A 15,087-nucleotide genomic window follows, 5' to 3' on the forward strand; every position below is an offset into this window, starting at 1 on the left:
CACTGTAGCAAATGGCTAAGTAGCAAGTGTTTACGATTTGAAAATTAATCTTATACAAAATATAATAAACACATTACAGAATTTTGTATAGCCTTCATTAAACGTTTGGGAATTTTTATTTTGTTAACATTTATGTTTTTGTGTAGTTAAAACAGACATTTCATATTTGTTTTTCCTTTTACAAAAGTCTGTTGTGCCATATATATATATATGCTACTGCTATTTGTGTTAACTAGAAGCGTCTCACAGGAAATATAAACATCGTTGATACATAGGATACTGCATTGCTTGGTTTTCTTACATTATATAATATATAACCTATTGAAATATTAAGTTGCATTTCTACTCTGTTGAACGCTATTGATTTGATAACACTAATGCTTATAGCAAATGGGGTCTGTTGTATTTTAAATTGACCTAAAATTAACATTTAATCGTGTATTTAAATTGTTGTCCATTGCATAAATATAGCCTGTTTCTACTTCATATTGATGTGTTTTATTTGAATTGATGAGACGATCGTTTAGTAAGGGGGACGCCATAAGATAGCAGTGTAATCATTGCAATTCAATCTCAAGGGGTTTTGTTGGACAATTTAGTAAAAGCATGAATTAAGGTGAAAGATGTTTTTTCACTGTATGTATGTTTCTGTTAGTACGCCTGGTTTTCTTAATGACACATACACATACAATGCTTGAAATCTGAGCATGCAGTCTGTTTCGAGCCTGCGCTGTTTCTTCACTGGGGGTCCATATGGAACGTTGTATTCGTCACTTTAGCAGAACCCGCGGGTTCATATCCCTATAACCAGTTATCAGTTTGTTTTGTCACTGGCAATGCCAACAATGTGTTAATAAAACCTCACAACAACAATTAACAAAGTAGAATAATAAAGACCCCATTCTAGCGTTTTGGGGTTTTTTTTTAACACGGATGACGAAGCCAAGGTTGAACTTTGCCAGGTGTTATGGCACTATCCAAGTGCTAGAACATAGAAAACGTAGCACACTCAAACCAAACATAATACAATGAAGTTTGTTTCAATGCAAGCATTGCAGTGGATAAATTGTACAGGGTCCTAAAAAAAACGAAGTGTACTAATAAAACAAGCATGTTCTCTATTCCTTTATCTGCTCAATTTAGCCCTGTAACACTTGAATTGAATTGATTTGGTTTGTAGCGAGCCTTGTTCCACGTCGCCTTAGCAAGCGATGTAATTAATGATGTATGTATTGTTTAAACATTGGCCCGCATCATTACATGCCAAATAAGCAGCGTCTGCTGGGCACTAGAATGGCCCTGAATATCAAAGCTTCTCCGGCCGTCGAGGAGGGCTTTTGTGGCGGTGTTGAACTTGACTGTTTTTCGTGTTCCGAGCAAAAATATAAAAATGGCCTGGAAGGATGAGAACAGTCACAAAACCCCAATTCTGACAGTATGAGGAATGTTAAATGGATACCTAATTGCCTTATTCTTTGCCATCGGTTGTTTATTTATCCACACTCAAGTGTAATTCGTTTTCATGAAGTACAATCACAAAATGACATTAACACGAGCGCTCGAACTTGTTTTCTCTCTCTCTGTCCTGAAGTACTTTATTATTGTGTTCTATTAAATTTATCTTCTCTTCTTTCTCCTGAAACACACGTCTGTTTTGTTTTTATCCGCCTTTACTACATTTCACTCTAAGAAAAAAAGGTTATTTAAGGTTATATATAGAACCTTTTGGTTCTATGGGTACCCATAAAAAACCGTTAGTTTAAACTGGTTCTTTATAGAACCCTAAGGTTAAAGGGTTCTTTATAGAACCATTTTAGATAGGATTTCTGGCGCGCGTATTTCCATGTTGACGCTTGTCGAGAAAATCTCGTATTCAGTTTATGTCAGAGAAGTTTTTGAGATAAGCGGTAGGGGAATTATTTCAATCCCTCTACAGTTAATATGTTTATATAGTTAGATAACGTTTTTCCATTATTATACAGTAATATAATGTTTTATGTTTTAGATGGGTTGATATAGAGAGACGTTTTATTAGTATTAATGTTGTAAATACGTTTAGGAATAAGCAATTCGTAGGACTTAAAAAAAAAATTCCGTTGAGAATTAAAAAATAAATAAAAAATGTTGAGGTATATTCTCTGTGGTATAGTCAATATTACCGTGACTTGAAATACCGCCGCTGCTATTCTTAACGTTCTAATGTACTATTTAAATTATTAGAATGATAACGTACAAGTTGGAATATTAATTGTGAATATATGGCGGTGACTTTTCCAAGAGCTCATACTTTTAAAACAATAAAGGATAAATTAAACTCACAGTTCCCGTAACAAACTGCATAAGTGGTAAGCCTATATTTTAGGCCTACTAAAATATCAAATAAATGCTATCCTTCACTTTTAATAAGCATGATTTAAATAGTGAATTTATTGTAAATCAATTTATTGAAATTATAACCGACTTTATATTTCACCCAGCTTTGTGCAGGTTAGATGGGCAGGGAGATGCAGAGAGCTGGACTGGGAGACACAGACAGCTGGACAGAGACACACAGAGAGAGCTTCACAGAGAGACAGAGAGAACTGGACAGAGACACAAAGAGAGCTGGACAGGGACACAGAGAGAGCTGGACAGGGACAGGACACAGAGAGAGCTGGACAGAGAGAGCTGGACAGGGACACAGAGATACACAGCTGGACAAGGACAGGACACAGAGAGCTGGACAGAGATACAGAGAGCTGGACAGGCAGGCAGAGAGAGAGGGATATAGGGAGGAAGAGGAAGCTGGACAATTGATTAATACACATTATTGTATAACATTAACCGATTTAATGAATAAAAATAATTTAAATTCATGTTGTGCTTTTTATGCTGCTTATAAACATGTGCAATGCAATACTGCATTAGAAAAATATTACCTTACCTTACTTTCTTAGCGTTAAATTATAACTATTATATATATTTATTTATTTTGCGTATTATATTATTATATTATATTTATATAGTCAAGGGGTATAAAAGGTAAACAGGTTTGAAATACAACAATAAAAACAACACACAGATATCTTGATTAAGACCAATATGGCTGCAAACAAAACAAAAAACCTGGAAAAAGTAGCCCACGCAGGAACTTTACTCTTAACTTCCCCTATTCAAAAAAATATATACAAAAATAATAACGGTCTGGTTCTCTGTTGCCTTTTTTCAATTGAATTAATGGAGAATAAAACCAAACCACGCTAACAACTATCTAGCATAAATCGATATTTTTGTGTTTGTTTGTTTTGCAATCTCCTCACACTGCGGGTTTTTGTTGTATTCACAGCGTTGATAATGTTCGATATAGCTAGATGTTACTATAGCGCGGACCATGGGTCAAACCAATGTTTGTGTCGGGTGCGGGCAAAATACATAGCCGTCATGTCCCCCCGTCCCCTTCCCCCAGTACCCGTCCCCCTCCCTCTCTCTGTAATCAAAGAGCGGGTGGCCCGTGCCCCCTCTGTGCTACGGGTTACGCGACTACGTATACAGGCATATTGATTTATTTTATTTTATTTGGTACTGCGGTTGCCTTTAATTTGTTTTTCTGCACATACTATACTTTGTATGTGATGTAGAATACGTGATTATAAAATCTAACACTACTACGTACAATAGTCTTTCAAATAAACGTGTTATGATTTTGAATATGCGCGCCGCGGCACCTCTTTCTTTACAAATTAAGCACTGGGTATTCTGCTACCTTTATGTAAATTGCACCCATGGTACAGAGCATAATTGAAAAGGCTGCGCCATTATTATTATTATTATTATTATTATTATTATTATTATTATTATTATGTATAAATACAAATATTATGTTAAAACAAGCAATAGGCTATGCCTAAATGAGCTTTTAAATTATTTCTTATTTCTTATTGTAGTTTTACACCATTCATTTTTTTTCTTTTAGAAAAATATGCCTATTTTGTTTTTTAATCGTTTTTTTTTTTTTTTGATAAACGCCGAACAAATTTTCTTTTACAATAAAATATCCCTATATATATATATATATATATATATATATATATATATATATATATATATATATATATATATAATGTTACGGTTCATGTGTAAAATAGGTAAATCTATAGATTAACTGGTAGGCTATATGTGTAGATTTACCAGCTCAGCGGTCAATGTATAAAATAACTGAGGAGATAGTAGTTATAATCCCACAGCATGTGAGGTGAATTCGGAAATAAAGTAACATCAGGGAGCTGAGTGGCAAAAATAAATTTAAAAAAAAATTAAAAATATGTATATTTCTGTAAGATCTTTTAGGTCCTGTACTTGGGTAAATTAACTTCAATTAATAATAATAATAATAATAATAATAATAATAATAATAATAATAATAATAATAATAATAATAATAATATATAAATGTTTTATCCTATATACAGACATGATTAGAGACAGATTTCTAGTTTTATTTCTAACGATTTTATCCCAGTCTTTCGCTTTGTGTAAAAAAAGCACTTTCCCGATTTTATTTTAAAATGCTGTTTTATACATAGTAACTGTAAACATGTAACATCATGTAATAATAATAATAATAATAATAATAATAATAATAATAATAATAATAATAAACAGATGTAATGCATCCAGCCTCATGTAGGTATTGTACAAATATATAGAAACCAATGCATCTGTGTTCGTTTTCCTTTGACTGTTTAAGACGCAGGAAGATGCAGTGGTCAGTCCAAGCCCCCAGTCATCCTTTTTGTCGTTTCGGGCTATAGAGCAATTCGACAGCAATTCAAACGAGGCTCGTGCACCGCTCCGGCGGAGCAGCCTTGTTTTCATGGCTGTCACGTTGCTGAAAACATTTCGTTTACGATGTAATTCAAACATTTGCTTTCAATCCTGCGAGGTTTGTTTCTGTTAGTAAACTTATCGTTTTCCTTGAATTATTTACATTCATTTTTTGTTAACATGTTTACTGACTTAACTGTAAACACACATTTTAGATACTGTATTCAATTATTCAATTTATTAAATGGTTCTATCCGATGCTAAAAAAAAAAAGATATATGCATAAAAGAAATAACTATGCACTTTTTCTTTTTTACTAGCCAATTATTTTGTGATTTTAAAAGTTTTAAATATCGTACAGGCACTAGCAAAGTCTATATATATGAAGCGTAGTTTGATATACAGTACATTAATATTAAGTTAATATTCTATTTTTTACTGTTAATATAGTTGTTTACTCATGTAGGCCCACTTTTTGTAAGTCTGTAGAGCATTTTAATAGTGAATTGGTATACACACACACACACACACACACACACACACACACACACACGAACACACGAACACACGCACGCACACACAGACACGCACGCCGCGCACACACGCACACAGTGCTTGAAATGGACTGGTACTGGTACTTTCTGACTTCCAAAGGCTTCCATATGTGCACTTCTTAAAACTACAAATACTGTATTATTCCAATCTACATCCAGAGATTTTTGCAAATTGACAACATGGTTAAAAAAACCTATACATCTCTTTGGGAGTTGCATTTCCCAAGAAATAAGAGTGTAATCTTACTGTTATTGCATAAGCGGGTGGACTACAATACCAAGAGTGCATTAAATGTTACGTGACACCCATAACGATGGTCTAGTGGGATGTGCAAGCGTGTGAAACGGCAGGTGAATTATATTCTCGTCAATCAACAGTGAGCTTGTTAAAATTGGTGACAAGTGGCACAAAAAAAGATCACCGAATCAGAAACGTCAAATGCCAGCGAGTCTCAGCCTGAACCTGCTGTGGACGAAAAAAGAAAAGTAATGCTTCGCCTTCATCTCAAGAAAGCAGCAATGCCGCTGAATTCCAATGCATGGCGGAGGGAGATCGCCAGACTGCTGCTGGACAGGAGAACAAGTGTGGGACTTTTGTACCAAAAATAAACGGATTGTCGTGGAAAACAAAAAGCTGCTTAACAAATAAGTCATTTAAGTCGTTGGGACAGCAAAAATCACAGGGACTTAGAACTGGAACAGAATAGCTTCCCTACATTGTCTAGATGAAGACATTTCTGAGTCAACATAAACTCCGAGGTCTTTTTCATAGATTCCTTCTTCAATTTCAGTATCTCCCATATGATATTTATAATGCACATTTTTATTGCCTGCATGCAGTTATGAATGCTGTCTAGATCATTTTGAATGACCTTTGCTGCTGCAACAGTGTTTGCACTCCTCCTATTTTTGTGTCATCTGCAAATTTAACAAGTTTGCTTACTATACCAGAATCTAAATCATGAATGTAGATTAGGAATAGCAGAGGACTGAATACTGATCCCTGTGGTACACCACTGGTTACCTCGCTCCCTTTTTGTGGATCGGTATTACGTTTACAATTTTCCAGTCTGTCGGTACAACCCCTGTGTGAAGAGACTGTTGCATGATCTTGGTTAGCGGTTTGTAAATAACTTCTTTCATTTCTTTGAGGACTATTAGGAGGATCTCATCCGGCCCAGGGGATTTGTTTATTTTAAGAGCTCCTAGTCCCTTTAACACTTCTGCCTCTGTTATGCTAAAGTGTGGGAGATGTGGTTAAAGAAGTGGCAGGTATCAGTTACTTACAGTTGTTGTTTTTTTTTTCTTTGATAAACTGTACTCCCTCTGTCACGCTTCTCCTAAAAAACAAAGAGAGTTAAGTCAATGTGCAAGAGAAGTAGAACAGCGTCTTTTAACTGCGGGCCGAGTCTTGTCAATTCGCTGGGTTGCTTCTAGTGAACACAGTGTCAAAGCTGTGTGGGAGAGTTACTGTGTACTGCATGAGCTGCTGTGGACCCGAATCGGGATTCGAGAGAGCGCTCGAAGTGTGCTGGGCTTTACAGCACTCTTACGTCGTGAGCATTTGTTCATAACTTTAGGGGTCATGTTTGATGCGTAGAACTAAGCGACTTTTCACGTCACCTTCAGCGGCGTGACACCACACTTTCCGAGGCAGATAAAATGGTAGCGTGAGAAGTCAGTGTTTGAGTCGATGGTAACCACGCCTGGCCTGTACACAGAAGAAGCTAATAAAGCTGGCAAGGATTTAACATTTCGGAGTGTTGATTTGCACGAGCGCAGTGAAGTGATACAACTACACGCAGCACAGATTTACAGAAGCTTAGCAGAAAAACTAAGAGCTGAGCACGACTTTCTACAGCAACATGTCACACGTGAAGTGCCGGTGCGCTCGAGACTTCAGAAATGTCATTCTGCAAATAAGAGTGCTGCTTCATTCTGTACCTTGACCAAAGGAGGACGAGCTGGATATTCAGCTTGGCGAGAAGGATGCGAGGCAACTTTCTCAGAGTTTGCGAATTGATGTACTGGATAGTGTAAGGAGTTTTTGTAAATACAACCAATGCAAAGCTGCCTGTATTCCAACTGACTTGGAGCATACACAGAATTGAAAAGCCTGCGCCGTTATTATTATTATTATTATTATTATTATTATTATTATTATTATTATTATTATCGTGTATAAAGAAAAACAACGATTATGTTAAGGAACAAGCAATATGCCAATATGTATATGATCGTTTAAATGATTTCTTATTGTAGCTTTTCAGCATTTTAATTATTTTCTTTTCTATTAGAGGAGCTGTAGTTGTAAGTATATTTTAAACCTCCTTTTGATTTTCATGCAGTAAACCACAGACACATTATTTTTTATTGGTCTTTCGTTCAGGGCTAATTTTAGGTATAACACAAATCTTGATTACATTTTTTTATTTTATTTTATTTTTTTATTTAGTAGTCGCCAATTGATTTTACCCAGTTTTTCTCCCAATTTGAAATATCCAATTGTATTTTAGGCTCATCTCACCGCTACCACACCTGCGCTGACTCGGGATCAGCGAAGATGAACACACGCTGTCCTCCGAAACGTGGGCCGTCAGCCGACCGCTTCCTTTCACTTTGCTGGCCCGCCATGCAGCCAACCCAGAGCTAACGCGTCGGAGGATAACGCAGCTCTGGGCGCTTACAGGCAAGCCCGCAGACGCCCGGCCAGTCCACGGCAAACCTGTTTTTCTGAGTAATGCGGTTTACTCAGAATTGCATATGTGCTCTGGCATAGCTTCAGCCTTCATTGTCGCATCGGTGGACGAAGTCGCGTCCTGGGTATTCCAAAGAAAATGCTGGAGGTGTGCTTCAGTTCAGGTACTTCATACACAAAGGCGAACATGCATGGTTTATTAACTTTGTAAAACTGAAATAAATAAAATATAGGTAACTTCTTACTATGTATTAGGATTTAGTGCAGGTTCCTGTATGTATGTACATTTCAGTATTTAAGCTACTGTTAGTTCCTAAAATATATAAGCGAAAGAAAATACTACAGTTTTATTAATTACAAATATGTAGTAGTCTATGTGTTAGTGCTGCTCGTGTCGCCTGTACAGTTTATTCAAAGCCTCTTCCTGTCTGTGCTGTTGTTATTATGAGATGCTGAAATAAAGTTGCTGAAAGTAATCAGACTGCAGCATCCAGTTGTTTGATTTTTTTCAACTCGTAATTCAAACCCGAGACCAGATGCTATTGTAGTAACTGTATTGCCACTGACAGTAAACACTATTCTCGATTTATTTAAAACTGTATTTGCTATACTAAATTTGAATAGATATATTGAACGGATAGGACAGCGAGGACGCTGACTCATTGACAGACAACATTCAGAGGGTCCAATACAAAAGGTCAAATACACGAATATATAGGCTACCGCATGTAGGTATTTTCCAGGGGATTGTTTAGGAACAGTGATTAAACAGAATCTGAAAGGTAGCATTCGAGGTCTTTTACCAGAGTAAGGCCCTCGTATTGAAGATTAAAGGAAATCTCTGATCCATTTACTAATAACCATTTGGACACGCCTACTGACAGAGCGGGAGGCAGAATCCGGATGGAATGAAGACGTGTGCTGGTAATACTGGTGAACCCCGTGTTAGTTCATGCTAATGATACAGGGCTTCAAAACATTTAGAATTATCATGTGTATCTTACAAATACATAGTGCTATATTTAGCAAAATTAATAGGAGTTTTAACAGCAATATGATAGTGTCAGTTAAAGTAACCTTTACAAAAATCACATTATTATTAGTAGTAGTAGTAGTAGTAGTAGTAGCAGCAGCAGCAGTAGTAGTAGTATTAATAATATTATTAGCTTTTTTAATGTCTTTTAAAAGCTTCTCAGGCAACGTTAGGAATAAATGTATCATCTAAATGATGTGTTTCTAATTAATACACGCATTATCTGTTGTTAAGGTTAAGAAAGTAAATTGAAGAAAAAAAATATAGTTAGAATTTTTAAATTAATTGGTTAAGTCTCTGAGGTAAAACTAAAAAGCGGATTTTTTTTGGCCACTTCAGTATTCGCAGAAGTACAGATTTGAAATGTAATAATTAATGTATATCTTTTCTCATGAGTGAATGACAGCCTATATTAATTATTAACCACCGTGTTTAATTTTATATTTTACCCATACAAACTAGTCTACTGTTTTCAAATAACTTTAAATATGGTATTTAAATTGTACAACCAACTCGAGTATAATAGAAGATAATTAGGTTATTATTCATTATTAATAACTTTACCCACCTCTCAGTACAGTCTTCTCGTCGGTTGTGTGAAGAAGGTCTATTGTCAAGAAATTTAAACGGCAGTCTCGAGCAGTGTTGGTTCCGTGGCACGCGGTTGTTTGAGAGGGTACCCTCTGTTGCTGTACCTTCTCAATACACCTAAAGTGGTGTTTCAGCTCGTATGAATGTGTGTTCTGACACACTAAAACAGTGTTTCACATCACGGCTGTCAGAAACACCATAATAAGGTTCTGAATACCCCCTACTGGGGTTTCAGAACACAAAAGTGGTGTTTCAAAACACTTTCTTCAAACAGTGAATAACCGTAGCAGTGATTCGTGTCTGTTTCCCTTTCCTCAAATACATCCGAAACAATAAAGTGATAATAATAATAATAATAATAATAATAATAATAATAATAATAATAATAATAATAATAATAATACAAGAAAACGATAACAGGCTTGTTTTAAAAACATCCAAAACTATCAAGCACTCAATAGTGACGAGTTTATTTATACTCAAATAAACTTCAATTCAAGACAATGACAATAAACTTCGATTCAAGACAATGACAATAAACTTCGATTCAAGACAATGACAATAAACTTCGATTCAAGACAATGACAATAAACTTCGATTCAAGACAATGACAATAAACTTCGATTCAAGACAATGACAATAAACTTCGATTCAAGACAATGACAATAAACTTCGATTCAAGACAATGACAATGACTTCCAGTGGATCGGCTGTCATTGAATTAAAGTTTTTATTTTCTATTTTTATTATTTTAAAAGTAGATATAAAATGAATTCAGCGTCTGTTGCTTAATGGATAACACATTGATAAATGAAGTGGAATTCAACATAAGGGGTTGTGATGTCTTTATTTCTATGGCGCTCTTCGTCCTCTCTATTGAATTGAAAACGGGTTTTATTTAGGAATACCCTCATACAGTAAAAAGCAATAAGGCAGCCCAACCTTTAACACAACACAGTTCTGCACAAACTGCCATATCGGCCTCTATTCATAAAAAGTACAGGCCTATACATATACACTACAGTAAAATCAAATGAATACCTAGCGCACTTTCTTTTTACTTTAGCCTGTAGGCTACCGGTATGGTAACACAAAATAAATCATGCTGCTGCACTGTGCACAGTGGTGTACAATGCGAATAAAATATTATTTTAAATTGAGACTAAATGTAATTTGGCCTACAGTAGCCTCGACAATTAACACAACAGATCCTGGTCCTATAGAGATGCTCAGAATGAGCTGGAGGGGTTAGCATCACATGTGTGCAGTCTATTGCTCCCAACACGTTGGGGAAACCAGAAATACCATAAAAAAAAATATTTAGTGAATATTAGGTACTTTGGTGTTCGCCTCAAAAATGCATTGAGCACAACTGGCAACGCAAGAGAAAAAGTGTACCGGGAAATGCCAGCAACAATTGCGACTGTTTCAAACGTGCTGCAAAGGTTCTTAACAAATTGATGCAATGTATCGCAATTGCTGGCAGCTTTAGGACATCTCATTATAATATTAGAGAAGCTGATTTGCACTATCTCCACCCCATTTTTGCGAATTTATGCAGTAAAGCCCATAATTACATATGCATCTGGGTATACTATCTGCATATATATATATATATATATATATATATATATATATATATATATATATGACTGTATTGGTAATACTGTATTTACCATTACCCTCGTCGTTTTTTTCTGAATGTGTTATTTTTGGCTTGAATGTTTTTCTGTTCTATTTCTGTAAATAAACCTGAAAATAAAACTAACTGAAATGTGATTATTGTTATTTTTTATTATATTAATTTGAACAGAATTCATAATTATGCCAGGTGAGGATTATTATTATTATTATTATTATTATTATTATTATTATTATTTACAAATCAGATATCGTAACTGTGCTGAACTGCAATGTTCAAACGGCTTTAAACAAAAAGTAGGACTCACTTTATCAATTACTATTAAGATGGATCTTAACGTAACTTCACACCCCGTTAACACACCGCTGCAGTTTAACACGAACGCTCTGGTGCTTCAGCATCTGCATCAAACCGGCTTTTAGTTTCTCATTTTTAATATTAGACTAACATGCCAACACAACATTATGTTTAATTTTTTGTTTTGTTTTGTTTTTTTTAAATCGACGATTAATATCGACCTTTATTTTAGAAAGAATTTACATGGGTGTTTTTTTTTTCAATCTTTATTTTTCAATTCAAGCAGAGAATGGGTGAAATCGACCTTTATGCTTTATAAAAAACAAACAAACAAAAAAAAAGAACATGGTTACCAACATTCTAATTGAAATAACGTTTGGTCACAGCAGAGCTATACCTTGTAAAGATAAAGATCCTGCACACATTTTTTAAAAAATGTCTCATATAAACCGTAGAAAACGCAGCACATATTACACAGACTTTTATAGCATAAATTTCCAAGTAAAAATAATATGCACAGCACAAAACATTAGACAGTTGAACAGAACTACAGGTAGTGAACAAAAAAAATGGAAACACCTGGGTAAATGAGGGGCACCAAGTATATTGAAAGCAAGGGCTTCCACACAGGTGTGGCTCATGCGTTAATTAAGCAAATAACATCCCAGCATGCTTAGGGTCATGTATAAAAATGCTGGACATGGCTAGCATGGCTGCAAGAGGAGATCGCGGTGACTTTGAAAGAGGGGTGATTATTGGGGCGCGTTTGGCAGGAGCTTCGGTGACCAAGACAGCTCAACTTGCTGATGTTTCACGAGCAATGTCGGCATGGAACTCCGAGGGAAAGACATCATCAGCAAAGGGCAACAGTGGGCGGAAGCGCATACTCCAGGATCGTGATATCCGTGCATTAATTCGAAGTGCAAGGCAAAACAGACGAGCAACTGCAGATCAATTGACTGGAAATTTCAACCTGGGGCGCGAGCAGCCAGTTTCATCAAAAACAGTCCGCCGAGAACTCCACAGAGCGGGATACCATAGTGGCCCAACGCCCTATTAAGTGACTTTACATTGCTGTTTCCATTTTTTTGTTCACTACCTGTAACTTGCCCTTATTCTGCAGCACAGCTGGAGTCACTGTAAGGTAAGGCAGACGAGCCCGCTTCGTCCGGCCTCGGAGACGTCGGTCAATATGTATTTAGAGGCTAAAATTAAAGGTAGACGCATTTAACAGCATCTAAAAGTATACACCCTTTGCCTTTTTCCATACACTACATGCGCAATAGTAATACTAGTACAGTATAGTAGTAAACCGTTGTCTTTAGCAGTATATTGCACCACAGTAACCGAATTGCAAATAGCAGTATGATAACTTTGATGCATAATCCAATATATTTAGCATAATAAATATAGTAATGAAACAAGATAACCCAGACACGTATATATTGTAGCACTGGATGAAATTGGTATCAGAAAAAGAATGCAGTCTTCATAACAGAGCACGGTTCAGAATCTGAGCACCCTGCCGCACGGTTCAGAATCTGAGCACCCTGCCGCACGGTTCAGAATCTGAGCACCCTGCCGCACGGTTCAGAATCTGAGCACCCTGCCGCACGGTTCAGAATCTGAGCACCCTGCCGCACGGTTCAGAATCTGAGCACCCTGCCGCACGGTTCAGAATCTGAGCACCCTGCCGCACGGTTCAGAATCTGAGCACCCTGCCGCACGGTTCAGAATCGGAGCACTCTGCCGCACGGTTCAGAATCTGAGCACCCTGCCATACAGTTCAAGCAATCAAGTCCCGCAGGTTAACAGCTGCGAAGCAATACAGCAAAACTAGTGTCCCCACGGCTTAAGGCTAAACCGCAAAGAAAAACTGCTGCCACAGAGCATTCCCTAAAAAGTCTCTAATAGCATTGCGCTTGTTTTTGGCAATAATGGAATACAATAGTTTCAGGTTTCCAGGTGCCAGTTTAATTTCTCACAATTACAAAAAAGAACCACGTCCTCGTTTCATTTTACCTTTCTTTTTTTTTTTTAAATATCTAAATAAGCTGCCTTAGAGGCAGGATAAATCTATTTTTAATTTGGTGACCCCTTATTTTTATTTCTGTGTTAAATGTAAGAATATCCCACAAACTTTAAGAAAAAAATAGAGAAAATGGAGTATTCATGTTTAAGATTAATATTATCTGTTGCATACGTGTGAATGCGTTGTTATGTAATTTATATTGTCAGAAGACTTTCCCACGATCATTGCTTGGTACCGAAAAGTGGAATATGCAGGACATTTCATCACGTGCGCCACTCTGCAGGAGACTAGCGCTTCCTGTTGTATTGAATATGTAAAATGAGTTTCCATATGAACACACCGTATCCGCCTGTACACACTATTTACATCTGGTTGCGCTGCGCCAAGCTAATAGGTGGTACACAGCTCAGCGGCAAAGGATTATCTTTAAGAAAATAACACATGTATAGCTTATGTTCACCTGGTTGAATACTGGATTTGTTGTCCTTGCACAAAATGGCTTTGCAAGTCGAAAACGACATAGAGACTATTCCCCGAAAATAGAATTCACAGAGAACGTGAAAACTTTATGGATGCTAGATGGCAACAAATGAGAAAATACAGATTCAACAAGCACACCGTTTGTTGGGTTGAGTAAGGTGACCACAGCGCTCCATGTTTGTGCCCGTGGACTGCCACAGGCCTCCAGCGGTGACCGTCAAGGTCTAGTTCTCATTATCAATATGTATTGCGGAAGTAATGGATACATTGGGTAGCCGAATGACGCAATACATTCACTTTCCTATTACTTTCCTATTACAGAGAGTTTAAATTTACAAAAGTTACAGGATGTATCGACTGTACTCATCTTCCAATAAAACCACCATGATGAACAAGGCTGCATTTAGAAATCGCAAACAATACCACCCATTAAGTTATAATAAATACGCTGTCAGTGACTCTGAAAATGAGATTAATTACTGTGTCAATGCAGCACTTTAATAACTGCCTATTCTCTCTTTGTAGCAATAACATCTCATTTTCAGAATCACTGACGGTGCATTTATTATTGGGAGGATTTATCTGCTCCCACACAGATTCGTGGTGCAAGTACGATGGAGACTCATGTTCATCATTTCTCTGGTCCTCCACCTGCTCGTCTCGTGTGCTCGAATCCGTGCTCGTTTTTCCTTTGCTCTTTTTAGCAGAAAAAATAAATTAAAAGCACCCGCAGGACAGAGGCAGTTTGACCGTTTGAAAATAAGATGTCTGATGATTAAATAAAACTAAAATACAGTAGGGCGGGGGCGGGGGCGGGGGCGGCTTGTGCTCAATGTATACACACTATTCTATGTTAGGGTTTTGTGCTCAGTGTATACACACTGTTATCTAACATTAACACGATGCGGCTGCAACAGAAGTCGCTGGGCAGTTTGTGGAGATTACAGAAAATGATTA

This window comes from Acipenser ruthenus, chromosome 23 (genome assembly GCF_902713425.1).
Source record: "Acipenser ruthenus chromosome 23, fAciRut3.2 maternal haplotype, whole genome shotgun sequence".
NCBI lineage: Eukaryota > Metazoa > Chordata > Actinopteri > Acipenseriformes > Acipenseridae > Acipenser > Acipenser ruthenus.